This window comes from Pygocentrus nattereri, chromosome 21 (assembly GCF_015220715.1).
Source record: "Pygocentrus nattereri isolate fPygNat1 chromosome 21, fPygNat1.pri, whole genome shotgun sequence".
NCBI classification, from domain to species: Eukaryota; Metazoa; Chordata; class Actinopteri; order Characiformes; family Serrasalmidae; genus Pygocentrus; species Pygocentrus nattereri.
The window spans coordinates 25,614,452-25,638,145 of NC_051231.1; the positions used below are offsets into that span (position 1 = coordinate 25,614,452).

Genomic DNA, 23,694 nt, shown 5'->3' on the forward strand with positions numbered 1-23,694 from the left:
TGCACCGCCTACACGGACGGTGAGTACTTGCTGTCTGCTTAGGAAACGTTTTGTGCTTTCTGCGCTTTGTGGTCTAATTCTGCATTTTATTAGCCTTTTCTGTCAGTGTGACAACATGTAGCGTCTTTCTAAAGTAAAGCGCCGTTAAAAGACTTCAAGACAAATGATTGACGGTACACAGTTTCGTCATTTAAGTAGAGCGAATGTAAACAACGCCGTGGCTAAAGTCGCTAGCATCAGATGCAGTTCATTCAATAGCGGACACAAACGTTAAAGCCTGCTTGTTTCCTGTTTGTAGTGATTTATGAAATAAATATGTAGTAAATCTCCTACCGGAGTAAGCTTTTCTATATGGGCGTGGTGAATTACTGAACTTGCTTGCTTTATTCTGCATATCGTTTATCCATTGACCTAAACAGGGTATAACTGCAGACTGTGTGATCCTGTGTAGTGGTGGACTCCAGTCCTGGAGGGCTGACCATGCTTGTTTTCCCTGCTCCATCTGCCCTGGTTCAACTCCTCTCTTACATAACAATTTGAGGAAGTGTATCAGATCAGGTAATCTGTGTGATGCTGCGGTTTTCCAAAAAAATTGCATAGAGGAATCCAGCTGTATTTGCTGTACTTGAACAACATGGTAGTTAAAGATGAGGAGAATACTAAACAGTACAGGGCAAGTGAGAATAGAAAAAAAATTTGTGCCACATTTACAACATACTATCCAAAATTATAAATCCAGTTACTTTTGTTCATCATTTCTCACTGCTGCACTAAATCCGGTTAAACAGCCCTAGTTATGATCTCAAACATACCGCTGAGAAGTGGTTTGTAAGTACGAAGTGCTTATAAAAGCGTATTGTGACATTGTGATTCATGTATTGCGATGGTGTTAAATATTGTCATATTGCTCCTCTTTATTGATGATGGACAGGCCGTTAAAATGGGGAACCATCAGACACAATATTGGACTATTTTAGCTTCTGTTTCTGACAGTAGTTGACGATGCTGTTAGTTGAGTATTTTTGTTCACAGACATAGGATGTATATTGTGTTCTAATACCTAAACTATTCATTTATACAAATCGGGATTCATGTTCATGGGCAGTCAAAAAGACTTGCTCACATGCATGTATGTCACGCGCTGATGTTTAGCAGCTGTGAATTTGACTTTCATGTGGTTATTGTGTCCGCTGTTTGTTGTAGAAAAGGAGGAGCAACACCACGAATGCTGGACATCCCAGCAAGACAATGCCAGGTGCCTTGCGGTTTACCAGGTGAAATTCAGACACAATTTAAAACTCATTGAGATCTTGTGGGGCAGCGTTTGAAAATGTGTGGAGAAGAAAAATCCAGCCACTGTGGATGGTCTGTGGGCAGTGGTGAAGAATGTGCGGTAAGCAGTTGATATCAAGCAATTGCTGTGTTCTGCTTGTTGGAATGAAAACCTTCACCTTCATTGACCATTTGTGGATAAGCCTGGATCAATAAATAAATAAATAGCAAAATATGACAAGTAATTGCGAAGGTGGTCTTCAAGACTAGAAGAGCAAAAAAAAATTCAACAATTTGAGCCGTTTGAGCCAATCTTGGGCTATTAAATTGTTTATCAGCATTCTGTAAGTGTTCTAGTTCTTGAAGACCTCACATTGTTCCTAAAGTAGTTCTTAAGGTTTTGCTTTCCACACATTTTTTCTGTGTTGCCCCGAAGCTCCCAGTGTGCTTTAAATTGTGCCTGAATTTCCAACTGTGTGGCATATTGTATTGTGTTGTTGGAATTCCAGTCATTGGTCTTGCTTTTCTGTCTTTACGTGAACAGACAGGATAAATACATCACCTGCTGCTAGACATCAGTGTTTAATGTGTATATATGAGCAGTTCACTTTGGCTGCCAGTGTTGGTGTTTTAACGTATGTGTTTAGTAAAGGTTTCCCAAAGTCAGTTGTGGGGACCCTAAATGTTGCATGGTTTTGTGCTTTGCCTCATAGAGCACACCTGATTTAACTAACTAATTAATTATTAAGCCCCTCATGAATGTTACAGTACGGAAAGCAGAAAATGTGCAGAGAATAGGGCCCCCACCACTGAAACGCCCCCACCACTGACATTGGGAACGACTGAATTACAGCAATGGACCTCAGTATCGCCACTGTTCTGCTTAGTGTTGGGCTTTCAGGCTCTTTTGGCTCCCAAACAATTGTTTGTTTAGTAACGTGACAGTTTTAAGCAAGTCTAATAGGCAGTCTCGGTTTGTCATTCACCCCGTGTGCGTTTGTGACAGAAATCTTAAAGTAAATAATGTGATCACCAGATGTTTGAGTAAGAGATATGACATGCTTGAGAGTGCCGCAGTGCCGGCGTCACCTCCCGTTTCACCATGACAGCATTTACAGCCTAGCAAATGTTGTGTACTTAGTGAAGTAAAGCTGGTGTTGTTGTTTTGACGTTTCCTCAAATAGCCTACATATGGTAGGTATCGCTAATGCACTGCATTTAATGCTGCTATGGTTCCCACCATTCTCGCTAGATGTGAGTCTCTCTCTCTTTCTCTTTCTCTGTGTCTGAGTGGATCAGGCACAGCAGTGCTGCTGGAGTTTTTAAACACTGTGTCCACTCACTGTCCACTCTATTAGACACACCTACCTTGTCAGTCCACCCTGTAGATGTAAAGTCAGACGATAGCTCATCCGCTGCTGCACAGTTTGTGTTGGTCGTCCTCTTGTCTTGCATAAGTGGTCACAGGACGCTGTTGGCTGGATGTTTTTGGTTGGTGGACTTTTCTCAGTCTATCACGTGTTTAAAATCTCCAGCAGCACTGCTGTGTCTGATAACTTAGACCAGCACAACGCACACTAACACAGTACCACCACATCAGTGTTACTGCAGTGCTGAGAATGATCCACCATACCTAATAGTACCTTCTCTGTGAGGGTCCATGGGGGGCTTGACCACTGAAGAAGAGGGTAAAGGGTGCAAACAAAGTATCAGAGAAACAGACGGATTACAGTCTGTAATTGTAGAACTACAAAGTGCAGCTATAGAGTAAGTGGAGCTGATAAAATGGACAATGAGCATAGAAACAAGGAGGTGGTCATAATGTTAGGCCTGATCGGGGTGTATGTATATATGAAGCGCCAAGCTGAATTGGGGTTGTTGGAGCAGGAAAAACACTAAATTGTGCAAGACACAAGGACTCTAGTGGATTGAAAACCACTGAGCTAAAGCATATTGTGCGATCCATAGTCTTTTGTCTGTGCCGTGCATAATAAAACACGCTGGCCATGAATCAGGAAATGAATAATACGCCGTTAATAATACCAATAATACCAATGATTCTCCCATCTTTCTAAATACTAAACCTTTATGCACAATGGGACTGGGCACAGTGACTATATATATCGTTATTGTGATCTATTATAATACAATATGATGTGCTTTTCTGAACATATGTGTATCGTCAGCACATGTACAACACTCGCCAGCTGCATGATTCATTAAAGGATTGCATAAATATGTTTAACTACATTTGTAAATGTTTGTGCTGTTTACAAATTGTGTTAACACCTGCTTTGCACCTAATATAATTAGCCATTTATTAACACTTACCATGTAGGTGTGTAGTTGTTGTAGCTCATCTACTGCTGCCCAGTTAGCTCCCCACCATGTCCATCAGTGGAGAGGAACAGAACCCTTGCTGACCAGATATTATTTGGGTGGCAGACCACTCTCAGCATAGCATCAGGCACAGTGGTGTTACGGGGGTTTTAACACTCATCTGTGTCACTGCTAGGTTTCAGGTCAGTTCTGTGGTCAGTAACAGACCACAAATGAAGGGTTAGAGGATGACTAACACAAATTGGGCATTAACAGATGGGCTGCAGTCTGTGACTGTTCGCCAATGTGGAGCTACAAGGTAGGGGTTTGTAAAAAGTGGCCAGTGAGTGTATATTGTTAAAAAATATGCTGTGTAATACCAGCGCAAAACACATTACCTTGCCAGTACAGTGTAGGCATTATGGCTGTGCTGATAATATCTGGTGGTCCCTTTCTATAAAGGGGGGCTGCTAAACTGTGCAGCAACAGATGGACCACAGTCAGTGGTTGTAAACTTACAAAGTGAACCTATATTGTAGGTGTTTCTGATAAAATGGCCAGTTATTGTACGTATAAGTTAGGAGTGTGTAAAGAAATTGGAAATCAGTGTAGACTAAAACAATCTTGCTATTTTAGGTGGGTAGTTTGTCATTTGTCTTTATTTGCTCAAATTGAGCTGGTGTTATAGACCGTGTTATAGCTATGTGAGTGGATGCAATATGCTTCATCAGACTGTGTGTTTAACATTATATTAATCATGGTAAATGCACAGCTCATGTGAAATGAACGTGATTTCCATAAAGTGAATACAGTTTCTTATGTATAGTCAGTGGTTGCAACTCCTCCCAGTGCAACTTGTGGGTTCTTGTTACAGTGTAGGTTATTACAGGGGTGTTTTTATAGATTTTAAAAAATTTTCACAAAACTAAATGGTTAAGATGTAAACAGTCATTCAGAGAGGTTTGATGTGAAATGCTCATTGTAAAGAAGCCGACTTACTCAGCTTTCTTTACAGTGTTGGTGATGGGAATCATAATAAAACCAAAATATAGGCATTTTATTTACTGTGCAAAATGACCAGTGGCCCTATGTCTTCTGGCTTTTTATATATAATATTAATGATAAAAAAAAGAACGTCCTGCCATCAGTACATAAAAAAATCCACTCTCAAATGGATAATTCGTCATGGGTTCTTTAATAAAGGGTATGGGTCTGTTTAGAACCATGAGTTCTGTATAGAGCTGTTCTATGCTGAAATAGTTCTTTAGATTGATGAATGTTTCTGTGTAGCGCCAAAAAGGGTTTTGTAAGTAACGGTAGAAGAACCCTTGTGGTGTTATGTAAAACCACAGAAAATATTCTCTGTCAATCTGAGAACCATGTCACCAGGAACCAGTCAGCATGTAATGTTGTAGTAAACTGTCACTGGGGCAGTACCACTCTTGTCACTGGGGTGCTACCCTCAGGAGTACATTTCAGTACCTTTAGTCAGGGAACATAACTGGACCATAATCTATTGAAATCATGTTTTCTAAGTTGTACTGACTCCACACACCCCGTCTCGTCTCCAGGCTTCTTATAGGACTGTTTTGTTTTAAAACATTAGGTTATGAAAAGGTACAAATATGTACTTTTCAGCTGGAGAAAACTTATTTAAGGTTTACAGCTGGACCTTAAAACCACTGTTGTACCTTTTAGGGCACATTCACATTGTTTGTACCTCAATACCTGAAAAGTAAACCTGCACAGAACCTTTATTTTTACCAGTGTACTAAAGAACTCTTAAAGAACCATAAAGAACCGACTGGGTTTTAGGCCAAAACAATCCTCAAAGTTATTGTAGACGTCTCTGACTTGAGGCAGCGTCTTCATAGCTGTTTAATGCAATACCTTTCTGTGAGGGAACATTTAGAGCCTGTCTTCCATGAACATGTGTTTTGTGTCCAGATTGTTTCTGGATAAACTTTGGCCGGATTCCATTAAACTCTTCACTAAAATATGTCCCCAGTGTGAACAGATGAGTGTAATTTTCCTGTGTAAAAAGCAGGTCAGCAGATATGTGGTTTCTGTTTTCCTTTTGTTTGCTCTTTTCCTCGTTACAGCATGAGTCGATGAGCCTCGCCTGGATGCGGTCATTGGCCTGGAGAGCATGAAGGCGCTTAGTATGGGGCTAAATTCAGCCTCCTGTGTCCTCCGTTTTTGAATCTGACAGGCTAGGCAGTGCTCAGCAGACACATTTCTACTCACGTAGTTGTGTATGGAACAACACATAGTTGTATATTCTGTGTACACATGTCTAGATCTGTGTCTGACCACCTCAATGTGGCTTGACTGATCTGGTTGTAATCCACTCACAAGGAACGTTTACACCTGGCTTTTCATGCCATCAAGTGAAACCCGAAAGTGATTCAATCACAAGAAACTACAAGGTGTGAACAGCCCTTATAAGCATTAAACTCTTCAGACGTCTGGTTCCCATCACCACCGCTGTGATAGGAAACAATTCTGACTCGGTATGTTTCTCTAGAACAGAGGATTTCACACCAAACCACTCGGAAAGACTTTGTTTAAATTATATCCATTTAATTACACAGAAATTTTAAAACAATGGGCCTCATTCACAAACCGTTCTTAAGAAGAAATTTCTTAAAACCCGTATATGCAGTTTTTCGCGGAGATGTTGACATTCCCAGGGTTTTCTTATTTGGGATTTGTTCTTAGGTAAGAACAGAACCTACACACACTCTAGAACACAAAGGTGAGAACAGTTCTGCAAGATTAAGAACATGTCATGAATCTGACGTACACTTTTTCCTAGAACATTTCTTAAGAACAAATTTAAGAAAAAACCTACGATGGTATTGGTGATTGAGGCCCATTCTGTGGAAGTACCCTTTAAAGGGAGTAAACAGTAAAGGGTAGTTTTTCCTTTTACTGTTGCTTTTGTCAGTTTGCTGCTTGTTGATTTATCCATAGTTCTCCACTGTTCAGTTTAGTCTGCATAAGGCATCCTCCAGTGTTAGCGTTGCTAATAATAGCTGATATAGCCAGCACCAGCAGTGTGTTTTGCTTGAAAACTCTACTAAAGAGTCGATGTGCTTTGGTGATAAATAAATTCATGGTATTGCACCAGCTGAAACTTTTGTCAGAAGAGCCGTCAATGAAACTTGCCATTTTTGAGCTGTATTTGAACAAGAGGACTACAGTTGCAGATTCTGTTAGAGCAACATGCAGCACGAACAGGCTGGAAGTACGGGGAACACACATCCGCACAGTTTATTGTACAGTTTGTGTTGAATTTAACATGCTGGAAACATGTGGCCTGTGGCCTAAAGGTGGACGATATGGCAAAAATATAATATTGTGATGCTTCAAGAAATTTGCATGATACATATGACTGGATATTTATTTTTTCCGACATTTAAACATTTAAGTAGCACAGTATACAATATTTGGCACTGTGTTGCACCAAGTCCATTTAAAGGGGTTATTTTTTGCTCTTGTGCAAAAATACCCCCTTTTTGCACATTTGCAAATGTGCAGTTGGTTAGTGTTCTAGAAGTACTGACTATATGCATAATATGTATGTGTAGAAAAGTATGTTATATTGTATTGTGACACTGATCAGGCATAACTTTATGACCACCTCCTTGTTTCTGCGCTCATTGTCCATTTTATCAACTCCACTTCCTATATAGCTGCACTTTGTAGTTCTACAATTACAGACTGTAGTCTGTCTGCTTCTCTGATACTTTGTTAGCCCCCTTTTGCCCTGTTCTTCAGTGGTCAGGACCCCATGTACCCTCACAGAGCAGGAACTGTTTGGGTGGTGGATCATTCTCAGCACTGCAGTACCAATGACATGGTGGTGGTGTGTTGTTCTGGTACGAGTGGATCAGACACAGAAGTGCTGCTGGAGTTTTTAAACACCGTGTCCACGCTATTAGATGCACCAGTGTTGTTGGTCCACCCTGTAGATGCAAAGCCAGAGACGATAGCTCATCTCTATGACTGTAACTGACACCATCAGTTTCACCGTGAAAACAGCAGCAGTGATTACATGTTTGAATATGTTCATTTGAGTAATAGCAGCCTATAAAGTGCTCCTTGACTATAAGACAGTTTAAACAATGTGACCACTCATATAGAAATAAACGTCCGAATGGCTAGGAACCACTTAGAAGTGATTCAAATGTAATTTCAAGGTAAATGTACTTACTGAAGTACAGTTCCTACAAAGAATCCATTAGTCAACCTTGCTTATGAAACGTTAAAGTTATGCGGGCATTTTTACTGCACAGACACAGAAAAGACTGCATAGCTGGAGCTATGTGCAAGAATATGAACATAGCTGCCAGGCAGCCGTACAACCTAGGCTTTAACAATACCCATATTATAAGTGCTATTGTTGCTCCAGTAGCTCTATGGAATTTCTTTAGAAAATCATTTTTACGGCTAAGGTAATCACTAAGAGCCCACTTTCCCCCCCTCCTGTCACATTCATGATCTAGGCTAGCCTATACTGTGTGACTCTTTTTCTCATACTCAAGGTTGTGACCCTGCTGGGACTGGCATTTCCTGAAAAGCATTTGACTGAGTGAAGCAACCACATAGCAAGAAATATGTTTATATGTGATATGCAGTTTCTAAAAGTGGGTTTCATAGTATTTATGGTCAAGTAAACTTCTACTGCCTCACTGTATAGTATGTTTTAAGACTCATGTGTGCTCAACGTTAATTACGTATGGAGCCTTCTTCGTTCATTTGTTTTGAAAGCTTACAAGTATGGATGAAACGCAGTAGCCGTGGGAGCACTGTAGCCACGGTGACACCATGCCAGTTTCTCTTATTGGTAATATAAGCGAAAAGAATTCTTTGTTCATATGTCGCAAACTATTTAATGGCCTCACAGGCCATCTGCATCTACAGTGATGCCTCTTCCGTAGTTTGTATGCCGTTACAACCTCCTCTAACGTTGGCATGTTTGTTGTTATCAGAAACCTTTGACTCTGGACTGCCCTCTAGTGGATGTATCGCTTAATATCTATGCCAATGTAAGGGATGCTGGATTATGTAGGCGGTGACGGTGCATCGTTTGAAACACACACACCTTCTAAGCTGCTTATCCTTCTGGGTCGTGGGGGGAGCTGGAGCCTATCCTAGCAGTCATTGGGTGGAAGGCAAGATATACCCGGGACAGGTCACCAGTCTGTCGCACCCACACTCACACCGAGGGGCAATTTAGTGTGTCCAGTTTGCCTCACAGCATGTCTTGGGACTGTGGGAGGAAATACACTCAGACATGGGGAGAACTCCACACAGAAAGGACCGTGGTCACCTGGCCGGGGAATCAAACCCAGGCCCTTCTTGCTATGAGATGACCATGCCACCCGCTGCACCACGGTGCCACCCTTCGTTTGAAACACACATATTCATTTTCGTAGATATAAGTATAATGAGCCTTTACTCTACACCCAGTTATTAGACAACACATACATTTTACCTACAATTAGTTGGCTATTTCATCAGAAACACTTACCATTGTAGATACACAGGTTCTTTTTCAAAAGATCAAAATGAAAAATTAGATTTTCCCTGTGAACATTAATGCGCAGCTAGTCATCTTTGGTTTACTGAAGCAGAAAAACAGAATAGTATTTGGATGCATTTCCAGTTGTGATGTCTTAGAATTTCATTAATTGTTTACACCTCAGTTGACTCATTGCACCCAGTTAGGCAGGTCAGTAAGTAGGTTCTTTGTAGTAAGTTCTTTGACTCTTCAAACATTGTGCTAACAATAGCCATGGGCTCCTCTTAGCAGCTGAGTGAGGATCTGAAAGTTATTTGATCACGAAAGCAGGAGAAAGCTGTCAAAACATTCCTGATCACAATTTCCACTGTCCAAAATGTCATTTTCAAGTTTGTGTAAAGCAGAGATAGTTTGTCACACCAAAGAAAACTTACACCCAACCAAATTTCAATGATTAAAACATTCGGCAAGGATGTAAAATTAGGTTTCAAAGTCATAGTATTCTCGCCTGGGACGTATCCCCAGAAACCTTTCCCATTGACAGGAAAGGTGCGGCCTCTCTTCAGCTTCATGTTCACCAGGATGCAATTGCTTCACCATTTCAGGTGGAACGAGTAAACTTAAACAAAAAGCTAGGAACCTGACTTCAACTTCGTACTGACATTAGCTTATCCATTAACTTGTTAGATTAGGCAGCACAGCTTCTCTTGGATTAAAATAAAGCCACTAGAAGCGCTTCAGCTGACACCAACACACAAATTTGCTTCATCAGGCAGCTTTATTGGACTTTATACAGCCATACATGTTTGAGCTCCCAGAGCCAGAATCCAATTCAGAGCCAGAGGAGACTGACGTGCCTGAGAATCAACCTCGTTCCTCTCGGTCTGCAATGAAGTAGTGACAGCAAAGGCCCAGCAGTAAGCTTTAGCTGAAGCAGGAGTGGACGTTCACTGCTCTACTGTAAACTATCTGCATAAATCGTTATTTATGTAGAAGAGTTATTAGAAGGAAACCTTACCTGCAAAATCATCATGCAACCCCATTTCCAAAAAGGTTGGGACACTGTGCAGAATGTAAATAAAAATAGAATGTGATATTATGCAAATCATGTAAACCATATTTTTTGCAGGAAAATACTACAAAGACAACATATCAAATGTTAAAAATGAGATGCCATGTGCACTAATGCCCCCCTAAACTGTCATGAGCATTGGCTTTTGAACTGTGCAGTGATAACAAGCTGAGTTGTCTTTAGCCTGGAGGACACAGTGTCCATGATTTCCAAAAAGAATTTCAAATGCTGATTCGTCGGACCACAGGACACTTTTCCACTTCCCCTCAGTCCATTTTAATTGAGCTCGGGCCCAGAGAAGGTGGCGGCGTTTCCGGATCCTGTTTATATTTGGCTTCTACTTCGTGTATTAGAGTTTTAACTTGTATTTGTGGATGAGTGATGGACTCTTTTCACAGACCGTGGTTTTCAGAAGTGTTTCTGAGCCCATGCAGTGATTTCCACTACAGAATCAAGTCTGTTTTTAATGCAGTGCCGTCTGAGGGCCCAAAGATCACAGCCAGCAATTACGAGTTTTTGGCCTCATCCCTTACATACAGAGATTTCTCCAGATTCTCTGAAACTTTTAATGATTTACCGTAGACGATGGAAATTCTTTGCTCTTTTATGTTGAGAGACATTATTCTTGAATTGTGGCACTATTTGATGGTGCAGTCTTTCACAGAGTGGTGAACCCTACCTCATCTTTACCTCTGAAAGACTCCGCCTCTCTGAGATGCTCTTTTATACCCAATCATGTTACTGACCTGTTGCCAATTAACCACCAGGTGTTTTGCATAATACAACTTTGCCAGCCTTTTGTTGTACCCGTGCCGACTTTTATGGAACGTGTTGTTGGCATCAAATTCATAATAGCAATGTATTTTAAAAAAAAACAAACATTTCTCAGTTTAACATTTGAGATGTTGTCTTTGTAGCATTTTCAATGACGTAGAGTTTAAATGATTTTTACATAATTGCATGTTGTTTTTAGGAGTTTTTGGGAAATGGGTTTGTAAAAGCTGACGTCTGAAGAATGCAAAACAAGCATTTTTTTTAAGCAAGTGCTGTGGCTTTGTGAAGTAGAAATTCAACTCTGGTCACAATTACCAAAGGTATATTTGGAGAACAAAAAGGAGCAGCACTTGATGAAAAGAACAAGTTTCCTTCTGTTAAGCATAGATAGACAGATCTCTGTATACCCTCTTATACCTTCGTGTTGTGTGGCAGCCAGTGGCAGGAGGAAACATTGCATGACTAGATGGAAGAATGGATTTCACTGAATATCAAGAAATTCTGGAAGCAAATGTGACACGATCATTCAAGAAGCTAAAGCTGAAATGGTACTGACTTCTACAACAGGACAATGACCCAGAACATACCTCAAAATCAACCATGAACTACTACAAGAAATGTAAGCTGGAGCTTGTTGCATGGCCCTCGCAGTCCCCTGACTTTAATATAATTGTAATTCAGTGGTTAAACATGCAAGACAGGCCAAAAATATTGCATATTGCTTATGCTTTCTGCAAAGAAAAGTGGGTGAAAATGTCTAAAACATAAGTGCAAACACTCCTAAGTGGCTACAAACAGCATTCGCAAGCTGTGATATCTGTCAAACGGGGCTGTTAATAAGTACTTACTTAGTAGAGTATCCAAACTTTTGCACCTGTTATGATTACTTTTTTTCTTTTTATATAAAGTAACTGCAAGAGTTTGCTGCAGAGGTTGTATTTACTTGTTTCACTTTAAAAATCAACAAAATGGGAAATGTGGCTCTAGTGTAAAGCTATATTAGGGTGTACCAGTAATTCTTTGGTAATAGTTTCTGACATAATGGCCAAGGATTGCAAGTACAAGGTAGGTGTTTCTATTAAACTGGCACCTCAGTGTCTATGATCTATGAAATTTTACCAAAGGTGGGTAATTGAGACCAGAGGGCAATGGGGTGTGTGTCCAGCTGTATTTTTAATTAGAGTAACTTGATTAAATATATTTTAATTATCTCTGTCTCAGTGGTGCTGTTGAGAGATGTCACATGGCTCCTCCTTTTAATGTCTGCCATCTGTCTGGTTTCTCTTTTAAAAAAAAAAGAAAAAAAAAAGTGGTGGAGTGGGGAAAGTGCCTCAGAAATCGCTCGCTCGCTCGCTCGCTCTCTCTCTCTCTCTCTCTCTCATACACATGGACATACTGAGAAGGCCATCTCCTTCCTACCCTCCCTGCTGTCCAGAAGGCTCCGTTTGGCTCCAGACACTTTCCTGCCGCTCTCCTTTTTTCTTTCCTTTTTATGTGACAAGATCCTGGCCATCCATTAGCAGCCTATGTTAAAGGCGTAGTTTGATGGCAAATTAAATGTATGCAGCTTTCCTGTCACCTCACATGCATCAGCCAAGAAGTGTTTGGTGTTTGAAGTTTGCTTCTTTAGTTTTATGCTGGAGCTCCGAGGCTTTGTGTGACTTTATATGGCACCAATTAGCATTGTGCAAACTCCCTTAATAAATCTTCGCACTCTTACCTCAGGAGACGTCAGGCCTTATTTCAGTGAACCTTAACAAAACATGTAACTTAATGGGAAGTTCAAACTTTTGCATGCACCTGTATATAAAATCATCTCTGTTCTGATTGGCTGACCTGTATCGTGCCGCTTTCAGAAAGCAGTCCTGCCTGAAACACCCCGTAAAACTTCAGTGTGACTGGGCGGGGCTAAACTGCTGTAGGCTGAATAGTGGATTCAAAATGAGCTTTTTTTGCAGCTTAACTGCTTTTGGGGTAAAAGACACACACACACAAAGTACGCTGCTTATCCTTCTGGGTCACGTGGGGTGTTGGAGCCTATTCCAGCATTCACTGGGCAGAAGGCAGGAAACAACCTGGACAGGTTGTCAGTCCATCGAGGGCAAACATACAGACGCATACAATCACAAAAACAGTCATTTAGCATGTCCAGTCAGCCTGACTGGATGTCTTCGGACTGTGGGAGGAAACCCACACACGCAGACATGAGGAGAACATGCAAACTCCACACAGAAAGGACCCTGGTTGCCCGGCCAGGGAATCGAACCCAGCCCTTCTTTCTGTGAGGGGACAGCGCTACCCACCACTATTATGTAAAACGGAATTTCCAAGTTTTTCCTGGAATAAAAGAGTTTGATGTAGTGTGTAAACATTGTCGAAGTTTTAAAGCTGTCCCTTTCCGTACTTTCCATATATGGAACCTGGGTTGCAAAAAAGCCTGTTTTGAATTTCTTGTTTTTATGATGTCATGAAGAACACATGTACATATTCACCTATGTAACCCACAGCATTATGCCCATTCACACAGAAGTTGTAAGTTATATATACATCAACCTGGACCGCTCTTTGAATGAAGCACAATACAAGACAATCAAAATAGACCTCATTTACATGTATTTTACATGTTATTTACATGTTAAAGGCACAGCTTGTTTAATTCTAACACAATTAGTAGCTGGAAAATAGACATTTAAAAATGAATAATGAGTGTCTTTGGGAGATAAATCCACACAAATGTTCAAATGTGGACCTCATGAAAAAAAAATGCACAGGCAGCATGATGTGGGACCTTTTCTGTTGTTATCGATAATGGCGTTGTTTTCCAGGGTACTTTTCTTCGCAGTGCCATTGGCACCATACCCTTTACTCCCCTTTCACAGAAAGCATGTCTCGTAGGCTTAAGCTTAAGTCTCCACGCAGCTTGTATATTGACGTCGCTTCATTTTGTACAGTGGCGGCGAAATTTTCCATGCTCTGCACCTCCCCTCCTCATAACTGTACATGGAGATTCGCCGACAGAGATGCATAATGCAGGAGAGCCGCCATCAATTATGCAGCATTTATTCATACCACGGCAATACCTAATTGATTTGATTCTCTTTGCTTCATGTATTATTGAACAGGCCGGGTCCTGCATGTGTTTCCCCTTGCCTCGGGATGTTGCTGGCAGGCAAAGCCTGCATGTCACGGGGCTTTTTTCGTTGGGCCCTGTCCGTCACAGGCCCGCTCCCGCTGTGAAAACCACCGTGTGTGATGGCGTTCCACACTCTGGGTAGAAATTGCCCCTTTTCTTTACGCTGATACATGGTCGGTCGCCTCTGCCCCTCCAATCCTGAATTACAGATACGGCGGGTTAGACGGGCAGATATCGAGCAGCTGAAAACATTTATGTGGATATGACACATTGAGAGGCATCGCTGAATGAGGTCGCTCTGTGTGGTGCACTCGCACTGCATGCAGCCATTCAGCAGCTAGCTGTCGTGCAGAAGCACTGATATGTTTTTTCAACTGTTTATAACCCACTGAAGGTTTTGAATGGGCTAAATGGAGTATGGGAGTAATACAGAGCGCTTAATTAGCCCTTAGTCTAGTGATTTTTGTCATTTAGCTATGGTGTTTAAATGTAATTATATCATCACACAATTAATTGTGTAGTTAGTTACATAATACATTTCATGCACATTTGATTTACACTCTGTAGGCTATTAACAGGTTAGGATCTACATTAGCAGCCTTTTTTGTATGTGTAGGCAGAAACATCAGGCTTAAGCTTATTGCAGATAGCCGTGCAAGAGCAAGACTATACACATCAACAAGAATGCAAGATAATAGATGACCATAAACAACCAACAATATAAAGCATGCATCTGCTTTCCACAAGTACGTTTGCCCAATGATGACAACATAACCGAGTTCAAGTCATATAGCTCAGATGTACATATACAAGCAAATTCTGTATAAATAAAGCAATAAAGAGTAGTTTGATGTGAAATGGTGGATTCTAGAGAAACGCACCAACTTGGATTTCTGTACAGTGGTGGTGATAGGAACCAGGGGCCACAATGTCTGTAACACAGTCATATTCCACAGTTCCAAACTGCCCAGTAAACCTGCACATCCTGTGAGTTTATGTAATGTTAATAATGATGATATGGTGCTACAGCCAAAGAAATGCGTTTTTTGGAGGACGATTTTGCTTCACAACACACTGCAGGTATCTTTCCACCATAAATGATCTCAAAATGATCTCAAAGCTGTCATAAAATACAGCTTTGAGCAGCGTATTTATACTATGTAATAACTTTCTGTGAAGTAGCTTTTGCAGGCATTGCAACTCTTCAGATGTCTGGTTCTTGTGAACAATTATGACTTGGTAAGAATGGTGAATTTCACACTTAGCCACTCTTGAATGACTATGTTCATTTCTTAACCACTGAGTTGTGGTGACGATTTGAAAAATTTGTCTAAAAACTTAAAGCAAAGCTTCCTAAGCTATAGCGTAGCATCAGAACGGGCATGGAAAAGATGTCTTAGTGCCTTAAAATAGATACTTGCTTTGCCATTTTAATGAAGACCATTTCAACTTTTGTAGATAAAGAGCATAGCAAGTACCAGATTTTCAGGAAACTGACAGCAACTAGATTTTAAAATTATTTTTCTGACTTTAGAAATGGGCAGGGTACCTCTTTTGACTGCAGCTGGAGCTTCAAATTTGAGCAGTGGTGCGCTGATAAACAAAGGCTTGAGGCAGTGGCGGATAGTAGCTGTTACCAGTCAGTGGTTAGAAGGCTCAGAAAAGAAGATGGAGCTTGGGATTGGTTGAATGGACTCACACGTTCATGAATGATGAGAACTTAAAACTTTTGATTGACCATAAAAGCAATGACAGAATGTTTCCTCATTTCATTGGCTACGCATAATTCACATAATTAATATACTTTTTCACTCTGTTCGATGTGTCAGAGAATTGTAAACTTTTTTTAGCGTTGCCCTCGACAGAAGAAAAACAGTAAAAGCAGACTCATGCCAGTACTCGGAAACCCTTAAACTGCTTCTTTTGTTTTAGTGGTCAGGTTTCTTGTTATAGCACCCCCCTGCCCCCGTACCCCATACCCCCATACCCAAAAGTGATTTGTCTTGTCCTTTGTGCTGCATTCAGGCCGAGACACCTTGCTCTGAAAGCCTCTTTTTAGGACACTGAGTCTGGACTCAACGGGATATAAACCACAGGTCTCCTTCCCTCAATCGCTATTTTAAAGCTTTTTCCCCAAAGAGCCTGCTCCGCACCCCTGACTCCTGTTCAGAGCAAGTCTGAGAGAAGGGCTTTTTGCCTTGACCTTTAAAGGTGAGTGGCCAGCGCGCCTTTCTTTTCTTCGGCCGCAGGACTCGGTGGATTGTGTGTGTGCTGAGGTGGCGGTGAGAAAAGCAACAGGGCAGCACACACCATGTTTAGCCCTCTTCTAGCTGGATTAGTTTTACTTGCGGAGGTACTGCAATTTAAGCAACTTTAGATAAGGTTACGTCCAAACTGATACTAATTGGCCAATGATTTTGGGTGAATTTATCAATATTGGCTAAAATGTAATCAATTAGGCGTTGACGTTTCACAGTTGACCACTGATAATCATTAGTCAGTGAACGATTCTTTCACTAAAACTAAACCTTTCACTAAAACTAAAGACTATATGTAAAATGATATCTGCAGATCTAATGAATTACCTACATTTTTTGCTCCTTAAAATGAAAAGTTATTCTAAATTAATTTATTTGTTTTTTTTGGTTGGGCCTTAGATGAAATCCATGACTTGACTCTGATTTGAGTATTTTTCAAGTCTGGCAGTTGGGCCTGTCACAGTTATCATTTAATCACAATTATTTAAGCTGACCCCAATTACTACCCTTTGTTGTCAGCTTTATGTTTGTCATATGTCTATGTCACAACAAACAGAATGTGAATGAGGTGCATTTTCATTATTTGGTTTAGGCAGATGCACGTAAATAAAGGAAAGCAGATAATGCAGGTATTGAGACATGCTATGAGTCTTATGATGACAAAAGTTCTAAATGGTTCCAACAGGGTTTCTTTGGCTGTTACAGGTCATTGATCAGCATAAGTCATGGGTACATCACACGACATTTAAAGTCTGAACAGACTTTAAAGGCATTTCACACTATCCAGCTGTTTTTTGTAGATCTTTTTTGGGCGACTGAATTATTTGGGATCACACACTACTCAACTTTTAAGCTGATGCTGAACTGAATAGAACTCCCTGAACTCATGCAAACTCTCGTGTTCTCCCGTTATTAGGAGATGGAAACAAAGAACATGGAGTACTTCACTGCTGCTGCTGTTTTCTCTGCTGTTTGCGCAGACACAGTAAAACACAGCACACAGTAAAACAGTAAAGAAGCAGCAGGTAAACATGTTTGTGACGGCCATGTATTTAAAAATGTGGACAGTATGGTATTTTTAGAGTTTTAAATGTACATCAACTTAATTGTGCTCGTGCCTAAAACTCAGCTCATTAAAAAGCTTCACACTTGAGTGACTTTTTGCCATTTTTCTTTGTTTACTTGCTGTATTTTCTTCTTTCACGCTCTCCGTTTTCATTGGCTGTTACAGGAACCTGTTTAGATGTGAGTCGTTGATCAGTCTACAATAGATTGCTCTCAGAGTTGGGTCGAAAAAAAAAATATCAATGTTTGATAAACTCAAACTGGTCTTAAACATGATCGGGAGGCCAAAAATCTGAGTCTGTGTCCCTCGTGCACTACTAGAGTCTCTCTCCAGCTGTTGACTCCTACTGACTCAAAAATCTGCAGACCAGAGCCAAATAGCACAGACTTGGCGAGATTGAGAATTGGAGCTAAAATTGGGGTAAATGTCATGTAGTGCAACCCACGATTTAGAGGGCAGCAATGAGTAACGTCTATTTATTTAAAGTACATACAGCCGTATGTTGTGTTGTTATTGTCATTGAGTGTAGAACCTGTTGCATACTGATGTGTTCTTCCAGGTTATAATGTTTTAATCCAGGCTGTGTGTGGTAATCTGGGGAATTTACAGATACTTTATGAAAGAATCAGTCAGTCAGAACCCTTACAAGCTACATTACAGAACCTCCCCCTACATTTAGCTCAAGTGCTTTAGAAACTAGCACAACAGTCATAAGTGCCATAATCGGTAGAAAAGCAACAAGGCCGAAAGGGCTTTTCACGCTTTTTGCAATTAAAATTTCCCCCAACATATTCGTCACACCTGGTGCTCTTTGTAGGAATCAAGCCTTGATAATAATTGTGATAGGAAGTTGGATTAAATCAACCAATTTCCAACTAATGACTAGTACCATTGCTAATTTAAGATACAAATGCCAAATTGTTGTTGTGATCTTTTGCAGCCTTGCACATGGCTGACATAGACCTTGACAGATATGTGGAAGGCTAAACAGCCTGCAGAACCAATCACAGCCGTAGAGTTTGGCTATTTGGAAGAAATTACGCTTGCTTTATGCAAAGAAACAAACCACTGTTGTGGACTAATAAACTATCGCTGTGTTGGACTCCTTTTATACATATTTAGATCCTTTTTGATAAAATTATGGAACAAAATAAAGGATGTAACCCCTTCAGGGCTCATATATGGGTCCACACTGCCATTACTCATTTCCATAATTACATTAGTTTCACAGCAGTGCTGGAATGATTCATAGTAGTTACTGAATAGCTGTAATATTAATACACTGGCATTAATAAAGCATCTCTCGGAAGATTTTATAGTGATCGCTGATGCAAAGCAAAGAAACTGTTTATCAGTATCATCTCAATTCCTCATCAAACTACTCTCTCGCTTGTTGAGTGATACGGATTCTTGCTTTGTCTTGTTAGAATCTGCAGCAGTTTTTTAGAAGTGGTATAATTTCCCTTAAACATAAAAAAAACTCACTAAACATCAATGTGGGACTGCTGAGCGTTTCTTTTTGACTGCCAGTATAAGTGAATAATAACCCTGGATGGGGATTTCCATCGATTTTTCAAAATTTCTCCATAATTCAAGTGCGGAGTGATTTTCAGTGTTTTGATTTGAAATTATGTAGCAAAACTGACTTTGATTTCTTTGAAATGATGATAAGAGCCCAGATGTCGACAACACAAATACAGCCATTTTATTTATTCGTTTACTTTTTAGAGACAGTATACTTTTGGTATAATTTTTGGTTCCCGTCACCACCGTTATGCACAATTCTGACTGTCTAAAATGGCACATTTCACATCCGGACACTCTGTTTGCATCTAAACTAAACTATGGAGAAATTTTGAGTAATTGGTGGTTTTTCCCTTCAGGGGTTAGAACGTATTCAGGGGTGGGTGTGTCTCTGAGGAAGGCGACTGGAGGAGCTTGTGTAGTGTCATAGCACAACTCTGATCCTGCGAATTTGTTCTGGACCACAAGGAGGTTAAGCTGGGCATTCGGAGCTTGAGCTCCCTCAGCAGGGGTTGAGAGGTCAGCAGCGGAGAAAGACGTGGGCAGGACTAGAGCCGTAAAATCAAAATCTTCCCGCTTTACTTATCCCCTTGTGTTTGGCAGAGGGATGTACTTCTGCACTGATTTGTGCCTTGCGAGGGTAGAGAGCGAGGCAGTAACTGCCACTGCTTTACGAAGTGCCTACAGGTTCTGTGGGATTTCTACAAAGATGTAGGTTTATTTAACATCCACGTTAATATATTTCCTGCTTCTGTTCTGTGTGGGCTGGAAATGATACCTTAGTGATGGCATACGCTAACAAAACTAGCCCCTGTGACGAGCCTTCAGCTGCATTATTTCCTCAGTAGTACCTGCACAGCCTAATAGCCAGTGCAGGAATGCACTTAAGCAAGAATCACATCTGGCATGTTTACCTACAGGTCATTCACAGTTGCTGGAACTGTGAGTCATCACTGACATTGAAATAGACTACCGTTCTAGTGCCCTGTCCCACTCAATAGGCCGTAGTGTGCTTCTGTGTGTGTGTGTGATGATGCCATCTCAGCATGAGGCAGAGTGGATGGCAGTGTCAGTGGCAAAGCTACAAAGGCGACTGGTCTCCTCTGTCTGCTGTCCAACTCCCGTTTATTTCCCGCTAATCCTATTCAATACAAAGCGCTCCAGTCCTCCTGTCATGTCAACAAATTGGCCGCCTTGCTACCTTCTCCTGTAGTAAACAAGAGTGGAGAGTAGAGCTGTAATGGAGCCTGAAACTTTGGTCCAAGCTGAGCTGAAAGTCCAAAACTGACCTGAAAACAAAATCGAATTAGTTGAATGTTGAATATAACCTGACAGGAGAGGCTTGGTTACCATATAGTTACTGTAATCGTCATCATTAAAGCACGGATGCATAAAATCTAAAATAATATGATAAAATAATCGGCCAAGCAAAATTAAGGTTAAATTCTGCTTTTAATGAGAAAGAAACTGAATAATGACACAATCTGACCTTATAAATGCTTCAGAAACAAAATAATTCTGTTTCGTGCTATTTCAAAAGAAACCATGTTTGCAAGATACATTTTGGAGTAACAATCATTTAAAAAAGAAGAATTCAAAGTATGCTAAAATATAAATGATTAAGTAATTATTAAGTTAGAATTTTCAAATAATGGGAATTGCCAACAAAACTAATTATGCTAGTGATACACTACGAGTGACATCCCATTCTTAATCCATAGGGTTTGATATGATGTCGGCCCACCCTTTGCAGCCCTAACAGCTTCAACTCTGGGAAGGCTCTCCACAAGGTTTAGGAGTGTGTTTATGGGAATTTTTGACCATTCTTCCAGAAGCGCATTTGTGAGGTCAGAGACTGATGTTGGATGAGAAGGCCTGGCTCACAGTCCCAGCTCTAATTCATCCCAAAGGAGTTCTATCGGGTTGAAGTCAGGACTCTGTGCAGGCCAGTCAAGTTCTTCCACACCAAACTCGCTCATCCATGTCTTTATGGACCTTGCTATATGCACTGGTGTGCGGTCATATTGGAACAGGAAAGGGCCATCCCCAAACTGTTCCCACAAAGTTGGGATCATGAAATTGTCCAAAATCTCTTGGTCTGCTGAAGCATTCCTTTCACTGGAACTAAGGGGCTGAGCCCGACTCCTGAAAAACAACCCCACACCATAATCCCCCCTCCACCAAACTTTACACTTGGCACAGTGCAGTCAGACAAGTACTGTTCTCCTGGTAACCGCCAAACCCAGACTCCTCCATCGATTGCCAGATGGAGAAGCGTGATTCATCACTCCAGAGAACACATCTCCACTGCTCTAGAGCCCAGTGGCGACGCTTTACACCACTGCATTTAACGCTTTGCATTGTGCTTGGTGATGTAAGGCTTGTATGCAGCTGCTTGGCCATGGAAACCCATTCCATGAAGGCCTGAACATGAAGTTTGGAGGTCTGTAGTGATTCACTCTGCAGAAAGTTGGCAACCTCTGTGGCATTCTTTCAGCATCTGCTGACCCCGCATAGTCACTTTACGTGGCTGACCACTTCGTAGCCGAGTTGCTGTCGTTCCTAATTGCTTCCACTTTGTTACAAAACCACTGACAGTTGAATATTAAGAGGTTAGGAAATTTCACGACTGGACTTGTTGCGCACGTGGCATCCTATCACAGTACCATGCCAAATACTTGCTTTCCTGAGGGAAATGAGTTGTAACATGCCAAAACCAGGCTTAAAATGCTATAGATAGTACGGCCAAATACAAGCTTTTTTTAAATGAACCCTTTCACTATCCTTTTCTCATTAAATATGTATCTCGCCATTGTAAAGTGAGAAAAATGAGTTTGTTGCCCTGAGGCAACATGGTGCGATAGAGGGTTAAATAAATTCTTTTGTCTGCATTATATTGTTTGTTCCTGAATCGATGAAGTGTGGGCCTCTTGGCCCTCGGTGCTGAGTGGGTGACTGCAGTGTGCAAGATTAAAGAAAACAATTCAAGGTAGTGAAAGCAGTGAGGAATAAAGTAGGGAGAACAACCGAAGTCGAATAAAATGCAGGGTAAAATTATTTCAAGCTCTAGTAGAGAGACGGAGAGGGAGAATGGGAATGACTTTTGCCGTCAGTGTATCTGATGCTCAGACTGAAATGGATTAGTGAACCTTCTGGGACTACAGCACATGTTGGAAAATGATGGAAGTCCACAGCCTCAGCTTGTCCGTATGCCAGGGGACATGAAAGACTATCGTCCAATCCTTTAAACCGGACACAACTGCTCTGAATTTACCGGATATGTGCGCCACTGTTATTCAGCCAGGAAAACCATACCACCCCACAGGATCGCATTTTCAGCTTAGCGGCATCTGTGCCTTTCCCTGTCGTTCATCTCCCTTTTTTTTTGAGGTATTTCGGAGCGCGTGCATTTCTTTCTTTGAGCGTCTGTATGTTTCTGTGGCTCGTATGAAAGGGCAAGCAGCAGTACCCTGTCCCGCCACCAGGGATCTCCTCTGATTCCTAATTAACACTCCTAACTACCTGTCTTAAAATACACGGCTCCCTGGTGGACACAGAGTGCATCTTGCACAGGGATGCACTGTTCCAGCTTTTTCACTTGTGATCTTCATCCTGGTATCTGAACTCAGGGGATTGGTTGATACCAAGTACTCATCTAAAATCAGCTCTCTGTAGTAATTAGTAGCAAATAGCATTTCATATTGGCAAAGTATGTAAATATACTGAAGAATATATTTTCAGAAATGGTGGGTGTTTTTTTTTTCTGTTTTCTAGAAATTTTTATTAATGTCTATTTAGTGGTGATTGGTGTGTAATAAGAAAACAACGGTGGAAAAGATTCCGTTTGAAAGCCATGCCCATAAAAGTGCAACTTTAAGCAGAATTATGCATCAGACTTTCAATATCTTTCAAAACATATTACAGTATCTTTCAAAACATTACAAAACATGTAATGAAAACTGATGCAGTACCATCTTCAGGCAATAGAAAGTTTCTCAGGCCTAACCCTCTGGTTTGTGGTTTAGGGTTTCTAGTGGATTGCATGTCTTTGCCCAGCCTTTCCTCTTTGATATATTATCATATTTGTGTGTTATCTCTTGTAGCTGGTGGGGCTGCATGCCACACTGAGCAATGATCAGAGATATCAGCCTTTGCAAATGCCACATTTGTGTATATCAAGTCGAGAACGTAACTGTAGGCAATAAATGCAACGAAGCCTGTCTAATTAAATTCCTTAACATGTTCCCATGACTTATTTGTTAACGGAGAAGGAAGCAGGAAAGCACCAATTATATTATTAATACATTAATTAAATGATTATGTAAAGGTGGTCTGACCAAATTAGGTTGAAGATTTTACTGCACTTAATTCTGCATGAGCGGGCAGAACATTGGTGGACATTGGACAGTGCTTGCATTTTAGACGGCTATGGAAATGTAGTGCCATCCAGTGAACAGAACGCAGTTGTGTGGGAAACGTCTGGGAGCCCCTGGTCAAACGATGTTTTGAAATCCATAATATATACTATAATCAGCTCCACTTACTATACAGGTGCACTTTGTAGTTCTACAGTTATAGGCTGTCCATCTGTTTCTCTGATACTTTGTTAGCCCCCTTTTACCCTGTTCTTCAGTGGTCAGGACCCCCATGAACCCTCACAGTGCAGGTACTATTTGGCATGGTGCATCATTCTCAGCACGGCAGTAACACTGACGTGGTAGTGGTTTGTTAGTTGTGTCTGAATGG

General features: G+C 41.0%; 1 protein-coding gene across 1 annotated transcript in view; it reads left to right on the forward strand.

The window, feature by feature from the left end:
• fhit (fragile histidine triad diadenosine triphosphatase) overlaps positions 1-23,694 on the forward strand; it is a 476,955-nt gene continuing 453,261 nt past the window's right edge. The window contains exon 1 of the mRNA XM_037532128.1: positions 1-19. The gene's annotated coding sequence lies outside the window, so the exon portion shown is untranslated. The remainder of the gene's footprint in view (positions 20-23,694) is intronic.